Source organism: Gallus gallus, chromosome 2 (genome assembly GCF_016699485.2).
Source record: "Gallus gallus isolate bGalGal1 chromosome 2, bGalGal1.mat.broiler.GRCg7b, whole genome shotgun sequence".
In the NCBI taxonomy this organism is placed as follows: domain Eukaryota; kingdom Metazoa; phylum Chordata; class Aves; order Galliformes; family Phasianidae; genus Gallus; species Gallus gallus.
In genome coordinates, this window is record NC_052533.1 from 50,313,483 (window position 1) to 50,329,353 (window position 15,871).

Here is a 15,871-nt window from a genome sequence, read left to right on the forward strand (position 1 = left end):
TCTTTTCTCCAGTGCTGTAGATAAAAGTGAATTACTAAGTACCAGTTAGTCTTTAGCTAATAAGAAATCCATAAAAATCATAGTGTAAAGGGTGTACTTCCTTACAAGGCCCTCATATTGGTCTAATTTAGCGAGCAGCGTCACACTTCTTACTTAAAAATACTCAGGAAAGCAGACTGAGGAAGAGCCCGCATTTCTGGAACTGCTTCTGTCTTTCAGCTATTTCACAATTCATCTATGTAACTATTGCTCCAGACTGGCCAAAAAACCTTTAAAATATGGGAAGAAATTTGACGATGTGTAACCTGGTAAAGGATTGCATATGTAGCTCTCATCTCTTGCAGATCCTTTGGAAGTTAAACTTCCACACTAAAAAGTTACATATAAAAATGCACGCTGATGTATACATTTTCCACTGCCTCTCTTCTTCTGGAACACTGAGCTTCTGACTAAACCAAATGTAATGTGAGAAAAGTGACAGTTGCCTGATATTTTTTAAAATCTTTTTATTAAAACCCTCTATCTCCCAAGGTCTAGAGTAAAGGCTTTTAGATGAAAGATGGAAATACCAATTCAGCAATGCCAAACAAAGCTTCCTTTGAGTTTCTTGTGCCCCATGTCATCTTCAGGCCAGGTGGCCACAAGGACTCCTATTGTATATCACATGAGTTTATCACAAGAGCATGCCGTGCTGCTTAATGGGAAATGCAATCTAGCTGGAGAAAATAAGATCATGAAGCAATCATACTACAAAACTATACATGAGTTACTGAGGAACCATTTTTCTGAATTCATGTTTTCCAAAACAATACCTATTGTCTAGTTGCATGTACTCCTGTGCAGCCCTGGCTATAATGTATCCACTTCATGGAATTCTCCATTCCCTAAGGATCATGTTTTCTGGGAAACAGCTTGATATAGAGTAAGGACCTTAAGAATAGAGCATACTGTGCATGAGACTTGTGTTCAGATACATCTGTGTTGGCATAAACCTCCAGATTTTGCAGTACGGTAAGTAACTGGAGCCCTTGTGTGCAGCCCAAGTCTACCTGTACCTCTGCAGAAAGATGCTAGCTGAAACAGTATCTCACCTGGCAAGAGTGTGTGACCAAACAGATTGGCAGCAGAGCCTGGTTGCAATCTTGGATCTGGTGAGGTGGGAGAAACCGTCATAGTAAATTGGTAAGAAATGTTAATTTCTTAACAAATTTGCATTGCTTAATACTTTTGAAGACTATCTATTGCCTGCCTTATGGGGTTTGCCTTCTTCAGATTGACTCCTTATGCACAGGTTGTCTTACCCCCTTTACAGTTACAACTGCTTTTGAAGAGTTTTAGGGCATACATCTGATTTCTAAAAATGTATTGCTGGTTAACAACACATTGAACCAAGAAATTAATTATCCCAAAGTATGAAAACTACATATGAAATGTAGAAAACATTACAGATCTATTTTATGCCATAAACATTGTGTAATTGAAACCGTAATCCATTACCCTTTGAAGGCAATGAAGGAGAACTCTCACTGATTTCAGTGGGCTTTGAATCTAAACCTAAGTCTACAGCATGAATTATGTGTATTTTTGAACATGCCAGATTGTGTCATTTGCGTATAGACAAGCTAGTAACATATTTTCTCTCTGGAGATGCTTTAGAATAATCAGGAACATTCCAGGTACACAAACCCTCATTTCTTTAATTTTCCAAGGGAAAGGCTTTCATGTTTTATTATGCTCTCATCCAGAAAATTTAAATCACTAGGAGGGTTACTTCTTTGATAGGGCTAAAAATTGTTCTCTCTCTCATCATTTCATTTTCACTTTAAATTATGATATTATATAAAACATAGGTACTTATTAAATACCCGTGAGGTTTTATATAATATGTGTAACTGCATTAATAATCATACTATTATCAGTTCTACTGCATGACATCAGTAGGAGACTCATTTAGTGAACTGTATTTTGAAGAGAAGAGAAATCCTAAACATTTTTGGGAGTAGTTTATTGTGGAAAATGTGGATACTGCCAAACTTAAATACTCAAATACCCAGAATCAGACCTTAAGACAATCAGGAGCAGTTTAAAAATTCATAGATTTCTAAAGTAGTTTGATAGAACAATATATCTAGATATGATATTAAAAGGAAAACAAGGAATAGCAAGTTTCATGATAAAGTTTCTGGAGCTGGCAACATCCTTTGTACATATATATGTCTTCGGGAAAAAATGCAGGTAATTGCTGGCTTCATTACATGCCTGGAATTTGTCCAGCTTAGTTCTCTGAGTTTTTGGGAGTGCAGTTTTTTTAGGAGTTTTTTTTAGGCAGTTGTTGGAATTGAATTCTACCAATGATTTTACTAGCAGTATTTTTTTAAATATCTAATTGTCCACAGTACCACGTGGGCATTCAGTCAGCAGCTGAATGCTGGGATTGAGGTGATTTTGTATGATGCTTTGAAGTAGAGGCTCTTTAATGTTATTCATGTATTTGAATAAGTTGGGCATGAGCATTTGCTCTGTAAGGAAATAAGCATTATGTGATTTAAAGCTATCTGAATTGGACTGATCAAGTGTATTCCCTTCCTCTTCCTGTCAGTAAAGTCAGAGGTAGTTCTTCAGAATTTTTTGCTGGAGAAGGAGACAGAAGTTCAACTGTTAAGATGAGAAGATTGATAGCAGAAGATACAGGAAAAGATCTTGAAATGGTGGGATTTATCTTAGATCTGTACGGTTTCATAGCATTTAAGGCTTTATCCTCATACAAAGAAGATAAGTCCAGTGCCTCCTGGACTAACTGGAGGCTATCAGAGAATCCATGTGCCACAGATTTCCTGTTTGATGCTGGATGAGTCCCAGTCCCTTCTTTTAAACTGCGCATATGCAGTTTGGTACTTTCCAATCAAAAGGACAGACTAGTGATTGTGAGCTGACCTGATAGTGGAGGCCATCTCTGTTTAGACAGATGGAATCCATTGTCTGTCTTGCAGAGCCATTGTGTTGATTTTAGTATGCTTGTGTTGCAGCACAGCAGAGAAGTTAAATTGTTTTGCAAAGTGAGGACATTCTATTTTTCCCGTAAAACCAATATGAACAACTGCAGTTTCCCAATCTCCCTTTACTAAAGCAGAGTGAAGCCTCCCCAAAGGGCTTGTGAAAGACCTCCACAGATCATTTTGGTATAAACAGATAGTATCTTTGTACCTAGTGATTGCTTACATATAAAACTGAGATCATGAACTGTTAGAGTTTGGCCTCTCTGGCAGCGGCTGCAAAAAGTTCAGGAAGTTAATCTCATTTTCTGACGGGGATAGTGACTTTAAGGTTAGGCAGATTAGCTGTGATGTATATTCCCAGGAAGGACTACTGGCAGCATTAGAGGAAATGGAAAAAAAGATGGTTTTACATATAAGGTGAAAAAAAGAAACAGACGAGGCAAGAAAAGGAACACAAGTGAAAAAAGTGAGAGGAGAGGAGAGGAGAGGAGAGGAGAGGAGAGGAGAGGAGAGGAGAGGAGAGGAGAGGAGAGGAGAGGAGAGGAGAGGAGAGGAGAGGAGAGGAGAGGAGAGGAGAGGAGAGGAGAGGAGAGGAGAGGAGAGGAGAGGAGAGGAGAGGGAAGGGAGGGAAGGGAGGGGAGGGGAGGGGAAGGGAGGGGAGGGAGGGGAGGGGAGGGAGGAGAGGGAAGGGGAGGGGAGGGGAGGGGAGGGGAGGGGAAGGAGAGGAGAGGAGAGGAGAGGAGAGGAGAGGAGAGGGAGAGGAAGGAAGGGAGAGGAGAGGAGAGGAGAGGAGAGGAGAGGAGAGGAGAGGAGAGGAGAGGAGAGGAGAGGAGAGGAGAGGAGAGGAGAGGAGAGGAGAGGAGAGGAGAGCAGGGAAGGGAAGGGAAGGGAAGGGAAGGGAAGGGAAGGGAAGGGAAGGGAAGGGAAGAGAAGAGAAGAGAAGAGAAGAGAAGAGAAGAGAAGAGAAGAGAAGAGAAGAGAAGAGAAGAGAAGAGAAGAGAAGAGAAGAGAAGAGAAGAGAAGAGAAGAGAAGAGAAGAGAAGAGAAGAGAAGAGAAGAGAAGAGAAGAGAAGAGAAGAGAAGAGAAGAGAAGAGAAGAGAAGAGAAGAGAAGAGAAGAGAAGAGAAGAGAAGATAAAGTAAAATATGATGACAGGTCTTGGTACACTGAGAAAAATCTAGCAAAATTTTATTGCAGTTGATCCTTCTGGTCACTTAAGCTCTAATAGTGATATACAGCATTAATGCTGTGGAGAATGATCCCAGGCATGGACAGACTGATGGATTTGGCGGTAACCTGAACAAGCCCTGTCTAGGGATTTCAGAACTGATGCAGGAAAGCCTTAAGCACTGTGTGGTTGTGTCACTGTGTTTGCGTAGTGGTTCCCAAGCAGAGAGCTGAAATCACACAGGCAGGACAGACACATGGATGGAGCACCAGTGGAGCTACCTCTGCCACCAGGCCATGGAGCAGCCCAGTAAGAGCTGACTGCAAACAAAAGTTATCTAAGTCTTGGAAAATGCACTCAAACGAACTAGGTAGTCATGCACGATCTGTTCCCTGAGCTGGAGATGTATGCTCTGATCACTTGCTTCAAAAACATCCCTAGAGGAGTGGGCAACAGACTTTGCCTTTTGGAAACCAGAAGGTAATACTGCATTATTTTCCATGTTCCTCACCCTTCAGAATTTCAAACTAAGGGCCTGATCCAGTGCCAAGTGGAGCACATGGAATTACTTCTTTTGCCTTTGATACATTCTGGCTCAGCATTTACTTAATGGTCTTGATTTTATAAGTAGCTTTTGGGTTTGAACTTTTCACTCCACATTTCCCAGATAGAAGGATGGGACCCACACTTATCTCATTAATTTCAGATGGTTTGTTTCTGCTTTCAAGGTGTGTGCAAGGAACCCGCTGAACTTCCCGGACACAGCTGAATGTGGAATTTAGCCTATACTTAAAAGTAGCTCTGGATTAGTAATGACAAAATGTTTTGAAAGTGGATTTCAGTCTGATTATATTTGTAATGCTCATATGCATTCCAGGAAATACTGAAATATTTGAACTCCAGGAAAAGATACCAATGAAAAGTGGATTGAAAGCTTGCATGCTCAAATATAGAAGAAATTTGAAACAGCCCAACACTGGCTAAAGCTCTCCTTTATGCCTTGCTCATTAATTAATGAAATTCCCACCAACAAAAAAATAAGATTCTCTTTGAAAAATATCCAATTTTGCAATCTTCTCTCAAAATGAAAAGTGGAGAGAGAAAAGCGTGCAGATTAAATGATCTAGTGTAGTTTTCATGCAAGTAAGTGAAATGCATGAGTTTCCAAAGTAAGAAAAAATCAGGAACTCAGTATGCCTTTCAAACACTGTCAGTAACTCATCTTTTAACCTGTCATGTCAAAAATGTATTTTTTCCCCATGTAAAGCTGGGAAGAAACTGGAAGTATGTGGAAGAGTATTTGGGCTCAATGGATACTTATTTTAGAAATTCCTATCTGAAACATCTCCTTCCTTTTATGTTTCTAGACAATGCTACCATTTCACGATGCTTTTCTTGCAAAGGAGCACCTGGGATGTGGGTGCCCCAGCAACTACTCTGCTCCTTTAAGAGCGGCCCCCAAAAAGAGAGCATTATAAAGGCCATCAGGGCTGCCCTTGAGATGTGGTGGTGCCCTACTTTGAGAGGCATTTGTGCCCTGCACACATGGCAGGGCACAGTGCCTTGTGTCCTTCATGATGGTGGGGAAGGGACCAGCTAGACCCACAGAGCCCACATCTGGTGAAGTGGAGAGATAGGTTTGCAGAGAACACGTGGGGTACAAGGGGTTTGGGAATGGTGATCTGGGGATCCAGATGAAGTTGTGAGGCCTTCTGGGGTGATTTGGAGACCAAAAGGTGGTTTAGTCCTTATTTCTGTTTCTTGGAAAGGAAAAGTCTCTTGAATTTCAGTCCAGCGCAGCTGGAATGTCTAGTTAAGCTATATAGGGACAAAGGGGGAGTACTGGGCTGTGGGGCAGGGCAGCTCTTCCTGGCTGCTAGTTGTATTGTTTGAGCATCTCTGTCAAGTCAAATCTGCAAGCAGCTAGTGGTAACTGCTCTGTGATTTATTTCACTCCCATGCTTGAGAGATAGCCTGCCTTTGGGACAGCAAACCAGCAAAACTGTTGGAGTATGAGCCATGCTGAGGGTCTGTGGTTGCACTCACACCTTAACCTGCCAAGCCACAGAATATTCATGTAACAAGATCTGAATCATATCGTGGCTTGGGTTGGAGGGGAACTTGAAGGCCATCCAGCTCTAGCTCCCCCCTACCATGGGCAGGGTTGCCAACCACTAGGTCATGTTCCCCAGGGCTCCATCCAACCTGACCTTGAACACCTCCAGTGCTGGGGCATCAATGGCTTCTCTGGGCAAGTTGTTCCAGTGACTCACCACCCTCAGAGTAAAAAAATTTCTTCCTAGCATCTAAGTCTCCACTCTTTTTGTTTAAAGTCATTCCTGTTTGTTCTATCACTATCAGACCATGGAAAAAATCAGTCTCCTTCCTGCTTACAAGCACCCCTTAAGTACTGGAAGGCTTCAGTGAGGTCTCCTCAGAGTCTTCTCCAGGCTGAACAAGCCCAGCTCCCTTAGCCTTCATAAGAGAGGTACTCTAGCCCTCTGATCATCTTTGTGGCCTCCTCTGGACACAATGACAGCTCTGAATGCAGAAATTCTTGACTAGTGGTTGCTGCTGAGGGAGAGAACTGCTCACCTGCTCCATTCAGGGCTGCCGGTAATTGCTCTTCTCCCTCTTGCTCTCTGGCTTATCCAGTTAGCTTGTAAGTCCTGTGGACAAGAACTGCCTGTTCCTGTGTGTTTGATCAACACAATAAGATAATGATTTCACTTGGATATTACAGTAATATGAATGACTAGTTTTCTGTTCATCAGCTATGAATTCTGAGAACACTGGCTATCCTTCTTGTTGTACCTTTGGACTTTGTTATCAACTATCTGATTTCTCTTATCAGTATGAATTTGAGCTACACTCAGAAGATCTGACTACTTTTTTTTTTTTTTCTTTTGTCCCTCTTTCAGATCCTTAACCCTTAAAACTGACTCAGACTTATTCCTTAGATCTCTGAATGCTTTCTGTTGTTGTCAGAAGAAGAAATGTGATAATTTGGAAGGTTCACAGAAAGCATTATTGTTCTTGCAATCTGTCCAATGTAAATTGCTTTAGAAAAGCTCTGTTGCAGCCATTTTAATTCACTTTTGCAGAATAGTGGATTTTCAGTTGGCTAAAGACAAGGACTTTTCTTTTAAGAGAGGAATACAGTTTAACTGTTCAATTTCTTATCCTGGAGTTCAGCTCTGTCTAATGGGGCCAGGGGGAGTCCTATGTGGTTAACTTATGGCTGATCTTCCTTTGCCACCTTTTTATTGTCAATAAGGAGTGAATGTACTCGTTCCTATGCTTTGATGTGGTGGCACAGTGCTTCTGGTGCAGCCTGTGGTGTATTATCTTGGCCTGTTCCTCTTCCATAATGCAGTCAAAAATAGCTAGGGAACACTTCTGCTGCCCCCAGGTCCAAGGGAGATTTCTGCAGAGGTTCTGTACACCGCCACATTGCAGAGGACCAGAAGAGCCAGCTGTACTTAGGAGCATGATCTCAGTAGGAGATGTACAACCAAGAAGCCTGGCTCTTTGTAGGTGGAGTTATACCAGTTCGCACCAGCTGGGAATCCAGCTCTGTTACATGTGTTTGCTCAATTTCAAGTCATTTACAAGGTTGCTGATGCCTACAATGGCAATGTTAGGTTCCCACAGCTGTCTTTTATTCGCTGATCCCAGAGAATTGCTGAATAATCTCTGGGGTGTATGCCAACTTGATAGGAAAGTATTGCCCTGAATCTCTCTTTTTGTTTGCTGTGTTGCTGTGTCCCCCTGGCAGCAATGATTCCAGGAATTAGCTTTTCTGAAATAAGAGGTTTTTTTTTCTCTATCCCTCTGGCTTCTTTAACTATTGCTGAATCAAAGTTGAGACACTGGGGAGCTGAACCAAGCATAGCTCTTCAGAACAATCACATCAATTTAGTGGTCTTCTGCTTTCCAGTGTGTTGGATATATATCTCAGCAGCACTGACATTAGATAACAGCATACTATCATCCAGGACAGCTTCTTAGTAATCTTTGATGAACACAAACTCAACCTTCCTGTGGAAAACAGCCAGGGACATGCTGGTTAACTGGAACCATGAACTCTGGTCTTCCCCACACTCCTTCCCACTTTGCTGCCATTTCTGGAAAAACACCCAACCTTGTCAACAGATCAACACTGAAGTAACAGTGATACTATGGTGAAGCTCTCCCATCTCTCTTATTAAGAAACATTTCTAATTTGAATATAGATACCTCATAACTAGAGGGAACATTGGAGACCACACTTGTAGGAGAATATATCTAAACAGTTGTAGCCATATAACTTAACAGTGACATATAACTGTGACACTCCACTCTTCATAGTTCAGTGTAGATCATAGAATTACAGAATGGCTTGGGTTGGAAGGGACCTCAAGGATGATCAGGTTCTAACCTCCTGCTGCAGGCAGAGTTGCCAACTGCTAGGTCAAATACTACATTAGGTTGCCCAGGGCCCCATCCAACCTGGCCTTGAACACCTCCAGAGACAGGACATCCACAGTCTCTCCAGGCAACCTGTTCCAGCACCTCACCACCCTTTCAGAGAAAAACTTACCCCTGACATCTTATCTAAATCTTTTCTCTTTTATTTTAAAAGCATTCCACCTTGTCCTATCGCTATCTACCCATGTAAAAAGTTGATTTCCCTCCTGTTTATAATCTCCTTTAAGTACTGGAAGGCCATAGTGAAGTCTACTCACAGTATTCTCTTCTCCAGACTGAACAAGCCCAGCTCATTCACAGGAGAGATGATGGAAGTTTTGCTTGAAAAAGGAGCACAGTTTCGTTTGGTTGGTTGCAAGGGAGCTAGTGGCAATATTACACTGAGATCAAATGTTGAAAACCTTTCTGCGAGTTCAGTTTCTTGTTATTCTTTCTGATGCATCTGTTAGCTTTCAGAAAATGATGTGTTTAGAAGAGCAAGATAGGTGCTCTAACTTAAACACATACTTTATCTGCTTAAGATAAAGAATGGATTTTGGTGAGAGTTATGGAGACAAAAAAAAATCTGCATCTAAAAACAAGGAGTTTGCAAAGGAGGATCAGGAAGAAGGGTTTTTTTGTTTTGTTTTGTTTTTTTGTTTGTTTTCTTTTGTTTTTTTAAGACTTCTTAATGCATGTGGAGCAGTTACCTTATGAAGAAGAAAATCAGCAAATGCTTGAAGTAACTCAAACTGTATTAATGGTTTCTGAGGATGCAAAGAAATTCCATAAGCAAAGTGAATTTCTTATTGAAAAAGCAAGACTTGTTTTTAAAATACCAGTCTAAGTATTTTTCTTCTTTTTCACCCTTCTTTTTTCTTTAGAAAATAAGTACTAAGTAATGCATGATGTAATATGATGTATTCTGTTTTCTTCATGTCAAATAATGACATAAAACTGTCTGCTGCATTTAATTAATCTTGTTCTTCAAGACTGATAATGGATTCTTCCTGACATGAGGATTCTGGACTGCAGGCTGAAATATTACAATATATTAATAATTAACTCTCAAATTTTACTCCCACATTTGGATTCCATATGCCTGTTAATTTTAATTTATTCTTTTTCTGGTATGCTATGCACCATTTGTTCTTTTTAGTTAGTATGAGCTTGAGTATTTCCATCAGTACAATTCAGTGGACAAAGTTTTACTCCTGTTGCACAGAGATAACAATGGCTCATCGCTCTGTTTGTTTGAGTTTTAGGATATTCAGTATGCTTAACTGTATTTAACTAATATATCTGTTTGTTTCATTGATTAATCCAGAGTTTCTACTTTATTTGTGATTTTTTTTTTTATTTAATTCTGCCATTAGTGTCCTTGGTGGTAAGTTGCTGAGGGCAAAGGTCCCTGTCGTAGGATAAGTGGCTTATGCACTGAGATGCTTTGGGCTACAGAATATCAGTAAGGCATGGGGCGTACTAAAATAGTAGAGACTCGACTTACTGGAACTAGAGATCATGACAGCTTTTTGAAATGCAGTTCTTGTACAGATAAAAAGCCACTGAAATGAAAACTTAGAGTCTCTAAACCTTGGAGTGTCGGTAAGGTTCTTGCTGGGAATGCATAAAAATCTTTTGAATGACTGAAGTCATGCATGAATACTATTTCTCTTCCTTTTTAATTAAGTAGCATGTAAGAAACATTGGTATTTGACATTTACTTCACAGTTTGTAACAGCAGATGCTGTTAGGTTCAGAAGTTGTGAGTTCCCATCTTGAAGCTTATGGCCTGATTTTATTTATATATAAATATTTAAATACACACATATACATAGATTTTTAAAGTTTCTTAGCTGTTTATTTTAGTATCTCTGAATATCAGCTTTACCCTACTTGGCCATACAGAATTATCAGCCACTCTTGGGAACGCAGGCCTGTGTCTGTGGCCCCATTGCTCACTGCTGGTGCTCACCACAAACCTCCCTGTGAGCGGGCCCTGTGGTGGCTGTTCTGTCTCCGTTTATGCCAGGTATGTAAGCACAAGCCCCACCGTAAGCGTGTTTAAGAGATCTTCTTGATTACAATGGGAGTGTTCCTAGAGCTTATAGCTGTGCAAATGTTTACATACCTGGCTCAGTGTGGGCCTATATAAAGATCTGTCTCCATTTCTCTGTGAAGCCCTTTCTGCCTGCTGCTTTGAGATTTCCCATGCTTCATGTTTTCCCATAATCAGAGGAAGGCTGCCCAGTTCCTTACTAGGAGAAGTCCTAGAGCCTGAGATTTGAAGACAGCAGCTTGCTGGGGATATAAAGATCTGCTAAAACAATTCTGCATACCTCAGCAAATGCATACAGGCTGATATTAAGGCTCACATTTCTGGACAGGTTTTTGCCAGCATGAAGTCTTCCAGATTTTTACCAGCCTGTTCTCCTTTGGGTTTATGCTTTGCCCCTCATCTCCTCACCATCCCAAAGAATAGCCTCATATCATTCCTTAAAGAGAATGGCTATTATCCTACATGCTACAAAAATAAAACAAGAGAAATGAACTTTGTCATTATGTAGCACCTCTCTCCATCCCTGTGAACTGATGTAAGCCTGAACCCTCCTGCTCCGCACATACATATATGTGTGTGACTACCAGTATACGCATGTATGCAAAGATATCATTCCAAATAGATTTTCCTTCCAGAAGCTAAAATAACAGGAAGACCATGGAAAGAAATACATTCTGATAGTTCCAGGAGGTGAATGCATTTACATTTGTGAAAAATCAGCCTGGTCTTCAGTTAATCATTCCTTCAGTTTCTCTGTTTGCTCGAAGATTACATTGTTGCTCTGTAGGAAAAAAAATAACCTACCAAAGAGTCTTTTCCGGACTGGAAAGATTTATGCTCTGCTTTGTTGATGTTTTGAGCTAGCACTTATGTCAGTCCTGCTCTTAAACTGAGTGTGGTAATGATTTTTTAATATATTTTACAGTGAATTTTGGTAGCTCTGATTTTTTATCAATTTTTTTATTTATGTAGTAAGAAGTACATATGTCATGGTTGTTCTGGGTTTTTTTTTTTTTTTTAATGATCCTTATATGCTGTAATAGAATGTACAGTCAAAGTTTATTTTCTGTCGAGCAAATTCTGAGTGCAGTAGAATTTTACAGAACTGAGCTTTGTTTTGATAACTGTGATATTGCCCACATCTACAGCAAAGGCCCTGGTTCTGCAAAGCAAGTGGACATAGGCCTGCTTTCACCGGCTGACTCTCAGGTACTTTCCAGAGTGTTGAAATACTTAGTTATTTTATGACCCAGAATTAATAGCATGTGGAAGCAGCATATCTGTATTTCCACAGTGTCCTTTGAAGTATGGTATAGAGAATACATCTGTGCTGGAAACAAGGGGCATCATGGCCTATGCGTGACAGTGTGATGGAAAGGAGGTCCTGAGGGAACTGTTGAGTCAGGACCAGCCCTGTCAGAATCAAGGCCTCCCAGAGGACCACAGTCACTGTTAAAATGTTTACAGCTTTACCTTTTGCTTAATTAATGTTCATGTGCTATTTGTGGTATTCACCAAGCCCACAGGCTCAGTAACACTGAGTGTGCTTAAAGGGTTTGTATACCTGAGGCTGTCAGCCACCCTAATTGACAGCTTTCCACTTTTGCAATGTGTAGTTTCTGGTTAATGCTGGGAGTTCAGCTGTGTCACAGAATCACAGAATGGCCTGGGTTGGAAGGGACCTCAAGGATCATGAATCTCCAACCCCCCTGCTGGGCAGGGCCACCAACCTCCCCATTTACTAGACCAGGTTGCCCAGGGCCCCATCCAATCTGGCCTTGAACACCTTCAGGGAAGGGGCATCTACAACCTCTCTGGACAGCCCATTCCAGCAGCTCACCACTCTCCTGGTAAAGAACTTCCCTCTAATACCCAACCTAAATCTTCCCTCTTTCAACTTAAAACCGTTCCCCCTTGTCCTGCTGTTATCTACCCTTTCAAAGAGTTCACTCCCTTCTTGTTTATACGCTCCCTTCAGGTAATGAAAGGCTGCAATGAGGTCATCCCACAGCCTTCTCTTCCCCAGGCTGAATAAGCCCAGCTTCCTCAGCCTGTCTTCGTAGGGGAGGTGCTCCAGCCCCCTGAACATCTTCATGGCCCTCCTCCGTGTCCCATCACATCTAACTACATTTGGGTTGCTGCACTGGGTTCACAGTTAAAGGCATACACACAGATATTCCTTAAAAGAAAGGAAGATGTCAGACTCTTCTCTCCTGTGTTCCTGCCAAACACTGGTTGCTGAGCATGGGGCTTGTATGTGTAGTTCCCAGAGCTGTTCCTCCTCTTTTGTTCTGTACCACAGACATGCTGTCTCTCTCACTTGCTGAGTGGAAGCAAGAGGAGCCTGACAGGAGACACTGCACCAAGCACGACGGGCTGCCTTCCCCTGCAGGACCCACATCACTGCTTGCTTTCTCATGTGGCTTTCAGTGATAGCTATGGCCCTGAGAATAAACCCTATGCTGTTCTGGCTTATATACTGTGAAAGGTGATCCATGAAATACTCAGATACAAGGGAGTGACCGGAGCTCTAGAATTAGGAGTTTGTTAAGATGTAAAGTTGAGGCTCAAATTAAGATACTAGAGCAGTTCTTATGCTTGTGATTGGAAATGAGCACCCAGGTTTTTTAATGGTAGGAGATCATTGCAGAGAAACTAAGTGTTAAGTGTTACATAGACTTCTAGCCAACAACTGTGAGCCAGTTTCACTTGGAACTTTGAATAATGCCCAGGAAGAAGCCTGGGGCTGTATCTGTATAGAGTTGATTGAGGTCTGTTACGACAGCAAGAACATTGTGTCAGTGTACCTACAATGCCAGCTTTAATCTCTCTCAAGGGATGAGCTAAGCCTGTTGGTAGACAGCTGCAGCAGAATGTGACAGGTCTGAATTAAAAAAAAATTGCAGTCCTGCAACAGGTATTCTATATGACCTTAAGCAAGCTTCTTGCTTGATCTGTTAGTTGGGTCTGTATTGCTAGAAGCAAGAAAAAATGTATCTCCTTGTATCTCTTTTATTTATATTGTAAGCTCTTTAGGATGGAACGCTCTTACTATACCACCACATGGTGCATAACACAAAAGCTAATATAAATAAGAGATGTTCTTATTCCAGCTGAAGGGATAACAAAACCTTTAGAAAACTAGCTTGTTTAAATGAAGCTAAACAGGTTGGATTTGGTATAATTATTGATGTGGCAACTATCCACCGCTACTGCTGCTCAAGGACAATCTTTTATATCTGTAAGGAAACCATGAAAATACAGGATTATTTGGAACATTTTACAAAGCCTGCTCTTTCAGTACACTTCTTGTATCATCAGCTATACCTACAGCCACTCTGTTCAGCCTTCTTACCCTTCGTGGCTGCTCTGGAACAAACCACAGTGGAGAATAGAGCCCACTTGCAGTAAATCTGATATCCCAAGAATCCCTGGCCCCTCCCTTCCCTTTCTGTCTGTGGCTTGTTCCCTGTTAACATTTCTTTCTATTGAGAAAAGGAAAAACAATATTATTTTATGAACTGTTATCAGACATGTAAACTTACTTTAAAGGCATGGTCCATTTTTACTGAGCCTGTATTTATCATCTAAGCACATTTAGTTACTTTATCAGAATGCCCTTTAAAAACAAAGGATGTCATCATATCAAACCACAACTTAGAAACTCTGTGCAAAAACTGATCATCTCACAGGAGAAGCATTACCGAACTGCTGGCCATAACTTCAAGTAGCAATAATACAGCATGCCTAATATCTGGGACTTGGATTCAGCCTGCTCATTCTCAGTGGAGATGCCCATAAGCTGAGTAGTAGATGCTGGGGCTGAAAACATCTCTTTCTGGGATGTTTGGCTCATGTTAGTGCTGCTTGACCAATTAAATCCCTGATGCTGAAAAAAATACACTCCTTAGTTACACTATTTGTCCCATTAATGTCTTTTAAAGAGGAGAGCATGATTTGGTAGAGGAGCAAGAAGTTTAGTGGTTGAAAATTAAATAGAGGAGAACAAAACCTGGGAATCAGATTAGTTCAGTATCTGAACTCTCTTCAGCAAGTGTGTTAAAATACTTTCGTAACACATTTCTCTAAGAAAATAGTTATAAAACTTGGTTGAATGGCAGTAACAATTGTTGATTTTAGAATTGGAGCTGGATTTAAAAAAAATTTTATTCTTCCTTCTCCACCCTGCTGAGGAGTGAGGGCTGAAGAACCCCATTAATTCCTCAGAGACCTTCTACATTTGTGATCTGGTCAAGGAAGGATGAGGCATATACTCAGACATGTAACAATACTAAACCCTTAAGTTAATAGCAAACCTTTCATTTTACTGACTCAAACATATAAAGGCAAATAGCGATTTCTCCTAGTTGGAAATTTACATTTCAAGCCATGGGAGTAGGCAGGTTGCAAGTTTCTTTTCCGTAAGGCTTCTTTTTCAGGAAGAGGGAGCAGAAAAGAATCTCAGTCATTATTTATTCATTTGTTTAAGAGGAAGGATGAATAAAGAGAAAGATAGATGCCTGTGTATAAATTTCAAATTCATGTGTCTCACAATTTTAATCCTTTGTCATAATTTTGTGGAAATGGTTCATGCTGCAATGTTGAGTTTCCCAATTAAATTTAATTGTAAGGTTTGAATTATGAAAAATGTGTATGTGAAGAGTCATATGTAATCACTCAGGGCATGTAAAACGTGCCAAGCTCAGTGGTATTTCAGTGCTCACTTAGTGCTTATAACTTGGTGTCAGCGGTTTACGGGCTGGTTCGACAGCTGCTACCCTCAGTGCCCAATGCATGTTCAGCTGTTCTGCTGTAGCGTGTGTTGTTAAGAGAGCCACCAGTGTGGTATTTTCATTGGTAACTTGCTGCTGCCATTCCGTTAATTGCTATTCTCTTAGGATTTATGTTTGCATATAGTAGTGGGGCTTGAGCAACCTTGTCTTGCTGTGGAAATGCAAAGTTCCTGCTAATGCAGTGCTATGCTTAACACAACCTACTTGAATGGATGAGAGAGTTTAGGACTTCAAGATGAATTCTGCTTACCAGATACTGCTGCTGAATTGGTGATCCAGCAGACTCTTTGAATTTCTTGAGGAATGGCTTCATGTGTTCTAAGAATAAAAAATGAGAGTTATTTACACAACTTGATGCAACATTAGTAAAACATTAAAGGGATGTTGAAATTGAAAGTTAAAGTTA

The 15,871-nt window shown here is 40.9% G+C and overlaps 1 protein-coding gene across 3 annotated transcripts in view; it reads left to right on the plus strand.

Annotated features, from left to right (window-relative positions):
* The window catches only part of SUGCT (succinyl-CoA:glutarate-CoA transferase), a 429,352-nt gene that overhangs the window by 331,259 nt on the left and 82,222 nt on the right, over nt 1-15,871 (plus strand). The gene's annotated exons all lie outside the window — the stretch shown is intronic.